Source organism: Durio zibethinus, unplaced genomic scaffold, assembly GCF_047325235.1.
Source record: "Durio zibethinus cultivar Kanyao isolate XHJ-2024 unplaced genomic scaffold, ASM4732523v1 HiC_scaffold_134, whole genome shotgun sequence".
NCBI lineage: Eukaryota > Viridiplantae > Streptophyta > Magnoliopsida > Malvales > Malvaceae > Durio > Durio zibethinus.
This window is the reverse complement of record NW_028322757.1, coordinates 37,501-45,000: the sequence shown is the minus strand read 5'-3', so window position 1 is coordinate 45,000 and position 7,500 is coordinate 37,501. Positions and strand designations below refer to the sequence as shown.

Below are 7,500 nucleotides of genomic sequence, written 5' to 3'. Positions count from 1 at the left end.
AAATTCTGATTCATTCCGATTAAGCTTCCTTCCTATTAATCTGGAAGTTCTTCTCAGATACAAGGAAATGATTCAGTTCCAGAGCCAAAGATCGTAATTCTCGGACGAGCAATCGAAAAGATTCTGGAGCATTTTCAGGTTTAGGTATTGTTCCTCCAATGATCATAGTACCAAGTACTTCTTGGCGAGCTCTAATATGATCAGATTTATAAGTAAGCATTTCTTGTAAAATATGAGCAACACCAAATCCCTCTAGAGCCCAAACCTCCATTTCTCCTACCCGTTGTCCTCCTTGCTTGGACCTTCCTCTAAGTGGTTGTTGTGTAACAAGTGTATAATGTCCACTGGAACGCCCATGTATTTTATCATCAACTTGATGAATTAATTTCAAGATATAAGGTTTTCCTATTATAACAGGTTGTTCAAAAGGGTCCCCCGTTCTTCCATCAAATAGTCTGCTTTTTCCTGGATACTCGGGTTCAAATACCCATGGATTCGCTGTTTGCTTACCGGCTTCATATAATTCGGAAAACACTAGTTTTCTCGAAGCCTCTTGTTCATATCTCTCATCAAACGGTGCTATTCGATAATGTCTATCTAGTAGACTCCCTGCTAACCCAAGCGAGCATTCAAATATCTGTCCCACATTCATTCGTGAAGGGACTCCTAATGGGTTGAAGACCATATCAACAGGTCTTCCGTCTTGCAAATAAGGCATATCCTGTCTAGGTAAAATTTTGGAAATGATACCCTTATTTCCATGTCTTCCGGCTACTTTATCGCCTACTTTCATTTCGCGTTTCTGTGAAATATATACACGAATCGTTTCCGGATTATAACTAGAACCCCCTTTTTTCTGGATCCATCTCACATCGATGACTCGACCCCTCCCACCTATAGGTAATTTTAGACAAGTTTCCTTTGAAGTGGATACCTGAATCCCAAGTATGGCCCGTAATAATCTATCTTCTGGAGCATATGATGATTCTTTCGCCACCTGAGGCGTTAATTTACCTACTAAAATATCGCCCGTCTCCACCCAAGATCCCAGCATCACAATTCCATTTTTGTCTAAATTGCGGAGTAAATGGGCTTCTAGGTGCGATATTTCGTTAGTGATTCTTTCAGGACCTTGGCTTGTCACATGAGTCTGAATTTCATATTTTCGTATGTGAAAAGAAGTATAAATATCTTCATATACTAGACGCTCGCTAATGAGTACCGCATCCTCAAAATTGTAACCTTCCCATGGCATATAAGCTACTAATACGTTTTTGCCCAAAGCGAGTTCGCCACCAACCGTAGCGGCACCATCCGCTAAAATCTGTCCCTTTTTAATGCATTTACCCCGCTGAACCCGGGGAGTTTGATGCATACAAGTATTTTTGTTGGAACGTTGATACATAACTAATGGAATGCTTAGAGTATCCCCATTACCCGATAAAATAATCTTGTCAGTATCGGTAGAAATGATCTTTCCCTCTTGATCGGCTATAGCGGGAACCCCTGAATCTAGAGCCAATTGGCGTTCCAACCCAGTTCCAACAATGCACTTCTCGGAACGCGAAAGCGGAACTGCTTGGCGTTGCATATTAGAACTCATTAAAGCCCGATTCGCGTCATTATGCTCGATAAAAGGAATGAGGGAAGCTCCCATAGAAAAATATTGAAAAGGAAAAATACTTCGAAGATGAACTTGTTCCCATGCAATAGTCAGGAATTCTTGGCGGTATCGAGCCGGAACAACCTGTTCTTCCTGAATACCCTGATTCAAGGCCAAAGAATTTCCTGCCGCTACCATATAATATTCATCTCGACTTGGGGATAAATAAAGCATCTGTGCTTTTTTTGATCTCTCAAATATTTTATAAAATGGACTTTCTAGAGACCCCCAACGACCAATCCTGGCATGAATTGCTAAGGATCCAATAAGTCCAACATTGATTCCTTCAGACGTGTCAATTGGGCAAATGCGTCCATAGTAACTAGGATGGATATCTCGTATCCGAAAATTAGCAGTTCGCCCGGTCAATCCTCCGGGGCCCAAATAACTCAATTTTCTCCCATGAACTATTTGTGTCAATGGATTTGTTCGATCCAAAACTTGAGACAATGGGTGTAATCCGAAAAAGGATTCATAAGTGGTTGTTAATGGAGTCGAAGTTACCAAATTCTGAGGAGTCGGTATCAATTTATGCCTAATTGCTCCGCATATAGTTCCTCTAACTACATTTTCTAAACGAACCAGAGCCAATCCGAATTGATCTTGTAAGAGATCCGCTACAGAACGAATACGCTTATTTTTCAAATGATTCATATCGTCAAGTGTACCCATTCCAAATTTCATTCCAATCAAATGATCCGCAGCTGCCAATATATCTCGCGGTAACAAAAATGTATTGTTCTGAGGTATATTAAGATTCAGTCTCTGGTTCATATTTCGTCGACCAATCCTTCCTAATTCACATCTTTGCTGAAAGAATTTCTTTTGTAATTCCTTACACAAGGATTCAGAAAATACCGGATCCCCGCCTACACAAGAAAATTGTTGATAAAACTCCAAAATGGCATTTTCTTTTGACCCAATTTTTTTTTTTTCCTTATCGGTCAGGAAAGACAAGAAAATTTCAGGGTAGCAAACATTCTCTAGAATTTCTCTTAGATTCGAACCCATAGCTGATGATAGAACTAGAATAGATATTTTCTGTTTCCTACTTACACGAGCCCATATCCTTGCTTTTCTATCAATCTCTAATTCGAACCTCCCCCCCCAATCTGATATTATGGTACCAGTATAGACCGAAATTCCGTTAGGATCCAATTCTGATCGATAATAGATACCGGGGCTTTGCAATATTTGATTGATCACAATTCTGTATATTCCATTTACTATAGAAGTTCCGAGGGAGTTCATTAAAGGAATGTTTCCAATAAAAATTGTTTGTTCTTGCATATCCTTACTGGTTTTCAAAATTAATCCTGCGGATACATATAATTTAGAAGAATATGTGAGTGATTCATATACAGCATCCCTTTCTTTTATCAACGGTTCCACCAATTGATATGTTTCCACAAATAATTGAAATTCAATTTCTTGATCTGTATCTTCAATTTTTGGAAACTTATCAAGTTCTTCTGTTAAGCCCCGATCCATGAACCCACAAAATCCTTCAAATTGTATCTGATTCAACCCAGGTATTGTATACATTTCCCCATTTTCATTCCCGAGCATTTTGAATTTCCCATTTATCAAAAAAATCCCATTCTTTTCTCATTCTTCATCGAATCATATGAATCGATCTAATAATGATGGAATTGAATTTCTATTCTGTTTACTGAATCACATGAAATTTTATCTAACTCCATATACCATATAATATATATGGAATGTATGAAATGCGTATGAACGGAAGAAGAAAAATTATACTCAAATTTTAATTTATATTTATAACAAACAGCTACATAAAAGAATTGATAAATGCCATTTAGCCTTATGGAGTTTTGTATAGAATATCAAAAAAAAAAATAATAATTCAATTTCTACCATTATTATGATATTCCATATTCCAATCCGATTGAATACCAGAAAAATGAAATGAATTCCTGATTTGATCTGTTCGTTGAGATAAAGACAAAATAATCATAAAATATATATCGGGAGAGAGTTGATTTTTCTAGCACTTAATTTTTTCATAGATTCCATTGTTCTGTTCAAAAAATGATTCGCAGAGAAGAGAGATGTTTTTACCCATTTTTTAGTTTTTTATTTTTTAGTAGAATATTTAGAATATGATTGAAGTGCGTACGAAAAGAGGGCTTGTATTTATTAAACATATGCAGATATAGCATTTCTATTTATATATGTCTTTCCTCTTTTCTTTTTATTCCATTATAGCTCTCTAGTGGAGACAACACATGGCGTGCTCTATCAAAAATTCTATTTTTTCTTTAATTTTAATCTATTCAATGAAAAATTGAAACACGATAATTTCTTGCTGATTCCCTATGGACATCATATCTAGATAGATAAAATACCTCATTAGATAACTAGAGCTGTGTAACAACTTATGTTCGGGGGTTTACATAGACTCATAATTGCTGTTATATTATTATAATATAATTTATAATTATATAATTTATAATTGAAATTAAGAAAGTTTTTTTATTGAATTGAAAAATTGAAAAAAAAAATCAATACTAATTAGTTATGTATCCATTTTTATTTTCTTATACCATTAGAGAAAGACAAGTGAAGAAGAATCGTCCATAAATTTGCCGTCAATAGTTAATAGTTAATGGTTCCAATTTTTTTGTCCTGCATTTTTACTTTTGTAACTGAGAATCCACATTTTCTTTTTCAATAGAAAAGAAAAAAGAAAGGGAAAGTTTTTGTTTTTAGATATTGTGTGTCTTGAGATACTATAACCAATTGAAGGTATGGATCCAATCTAAAAATAAAAAGGGGATACTCTCATTTTTTTGTTTGTAGCCTTTTGGCGACATGGCCGAGCGGTAAGGCGGGGGACTGCAAATCCCTTATTCCCCAGTTCAAATCCGGGTGTCGCCTGATCAACAAAAAACGCGAAATCCTATATTCTGTTTTGCTGATATAACTCGACCAATTTTCTCCGGCAAAAACAAGTGTAAGAAAAGGACTCTTGATACTTTCTTGATTATAAACTTGATTATAAACTTCCGGAGGTTTTGTTTTCTAAAGTGTTGTAAATCCTTACGTCTAGGATTCAAGGAAAAACTAGAGTAGTGGAAGGGAATGAGTAAATCTTGATATGGTAGCCCCTCCCCTACTAATAGAGGGGCTACTATCGGAGTCTTGAATTAGATTGGATAACGGGAGTGTTTAATTAACTAATGAATGGTTGTAGAAGGGTTGGAAGATACTTTGTATACAGACTGATGAAAGTCTCTGAGTGTTCAGGCATCCAATCAATATTAGATTGGATGGATAATTGGCTTTTACTTAATAAGGGACACCAAAAGAAAGAAGAAGTCTTATTATTGCTACATGTGAGTAACATTCTTTTGATACTTCCAAAAGTGTTACTGCGTATTTTGCTTGTGCTTAATGGTTCTCGATTTTACTAGAAATCATATAAGAACTTGTTATAAGCGGATTTATTGAAGTGTTTCATCAACGGTGGTGTGTCAGAATTCCCTTTTCCTTTTGACTCTGCACCGGTAATTCCACTATTATTAGTGAACAATAATGGAAAAATTCCTTCCTATTTGTTTCATATTCATAGAAATTAGGGGACATAATACACATGGATATAGTAAGTCTTGCTTGGGCTGCTTTAATGGTAGTCTTTACATTTTCCCTTTCACTCGTAGTATGGGGAAGAAGTGGACTCTAGGGGTACTTCTAATTGGGTTGAGGAATCAAACCGTATCAATTGTTTTCTAGATCGTTTTGCAAAGCCTTTTTAACTATTTTATTAGTCTTCATTTCGAAATTCTTGGATTCTAGTGGAGTAATGTATTCTATGAATAATACCCTTTCAATCAAAATCAAACAAACATTTCAATAATTCCCATGTTCGTATTTCGAAAGTAAAAGGGATACGGATGATAGGCAATTTATTAAAAAAAAAAAAGAATTCTTCCTAAATTTTCTATTTTGATGAACCAGCTCTTACCAGAGTTATATATGGACAATGAGGGACAAGGAACCCCCCCCCCTTTTTTTTTTCTGTATTTGTTTGTTTTTATTTCCTTCCCTCTTTACTGTTACTGTTCAAAGAGAAAAAAAGTAGTTCTTTTATTTAATAAGATCTTGCCTTAGTGTAGTCACATATTGCACACTTACCCCCTGTTTTATTTATTATTTTAGGAATTTTATTTATGCCATGCTTTATTGACTCATTTCATATCATGGATCAAAGAAAAGAAGTTAAATTAAAAATCGGTTCCATGAAATGAAAGAATTAGAAAATCGTAAGACTTGCCTTTCAATTATTTCAGATTGATTGAAATCAACACAAATAAAATAGATCAAGCGAAGAAATAAAATTGAGATACTATGTACATTACATATATTTCATTACATATATTTAATTGATATCGACATGTATGAAGATACATATTGTAGATTCATCTATATTAAGCTTGTATCTTTATACATTACAATAATAGATATGGATAGTATGGTAGAAAGATTCATATTTTTTTTCTACCATACTATCGAGTTTGATAGGATACTGCTGATTCTAGTCCATTCATTTTATTTAATTTATTTAAGACGTGAAATTGGAATCCTTTTTTTCTTAAATCCTTGATAAAAAGTCAAGTTTCATTCAAATTAATCACTTTGACTGACAGTTTTTACGTATATTATAAGTAAAAAGGCGGTAGGAACTAGAATGAACAGCGCTGTAGCAATAAATGCGAGAATATTTACTTCCATAATTTCATTGTTTTTTTTACTTCGCAATAACTCGGGATTTAATCCCATAGAGATGATAAATTTGTCGCTTGTAAATTCAATGCGATGACTTACATTTCAATGACATCGAATCGGATCAATATCATGAATAACAATATCTAAGCTATCAAATCGATTCACCGTCGAGAATTGAATAGTATAACATAGGAAGCTCTTTTATCCACACCGAATACAAAATTGGATTCCTGGCCCAATCAAAAGAATTCCTTTCCTTTATTTCTATATATTCTTTTCCACTCTTTCTTTTCGATAATCTACCGCCTTCCTTGTACAATCATCTGATGATGTATCATCTGACTGCTTTTCCACTTTCACCGTTTACAAATAGTTTACAAATAAACCCCAACAAAAAATGGAAAGGAAAAAATAAATAAAAAAGGCTATCCTTGGGAATGAAATTCTTTCATTTGTATTCCCTTTCACAGAAAATGGAGGGATCAATTGATGTATTTTTTTTTTATTGTATCCGTCGGGACTGACGGGGCTCGAACCCGCAGCTTCCGCCTTGACAGGGCGGTGCTCTGACCAATTGAACTACAATCCCAGGGCAATAAAGAAAAGTGTACAGCATAGATATTCTTATGATTTCATTCAAGCCATTTTCTATTTAAATTTTAGATTCGAATCGCCGTGTTGTAACAAACAAAGGCGCGAGTGATATATTGATATCCATACGGGTATGCGCTTTAGTGAGAGCAACGCGGATTACTAGTTACTAGTAATCCTTTCGTTATTGCCAAATCGATCGATAATCAATTTTAAAATGAAAAAAAAAAAAGAGTCTTTTTTCTTTACTTTACTCTTTCTTTTCATTAAACTTTATACTTAATGATCCTGATATGAATCTAGATCATTATCAAGGTCAGAATTTATGGGAACAAATAAATAGAACAAATAAAAAACAAATAGCGGTAGGGATGGATATATCAGAAAATTGGACTTTTTTTATTCTTCCCTAATTTTTTTGTTTGGCTTTTCTGGAAAACAAAATACAAAAAAATGGGCATTTTATGTTATGGCGGATCAGCGAATTATTGGGC

At 34.5% G+C, this 7,500-nt stretch overlaps 3 non-coding genes across 3 annotated transcripts in view; 1 reads left to right on the top strand and 2 right to left on the bottom strand.

Annotated features, from left to right (window-relative positions):
* The first annotated feature begins 4,495 nt into the window (after nt 1-4,495).
* TRNAC-GCA (transfer RNA cysteine (anticodon GCA)) lies at nt 4,496-4,567 on the top strand. The gene has a single exon. It is a non-coding gene; the product is annotated as a tRNA-Cys (tRNA).
* A 2,363-nt stretch (nt 4,568-6,930) lies between these two features.
* TRNAD-GUC (transfer RNA aspartic acid (anticodon GUC)) lies at nt 6,931-7,004 on the bottom strand. Its single transcript has one exon. It is a non-coding gene; the product is annotated as a tRNA-Asp (tRNA).
* Nucleotides 7,005-7,495: 491 nt separating this feature from the next.
* The window catches only part of TRNAY-GUA (transfer RNA tyrosine (anticodon GUA)), an 84-nt gene continuing 79 nt past the window's right edge, over nt 7,496-7,500 (bottom strand). Inside the window, exon 1 of the tRNA in view lies at nt 7,496-7,500. This exon is cut by the window's right edge and continues 79 nt beyond it. This is a non-coding gene — a tRNA (tRNA-Tyr).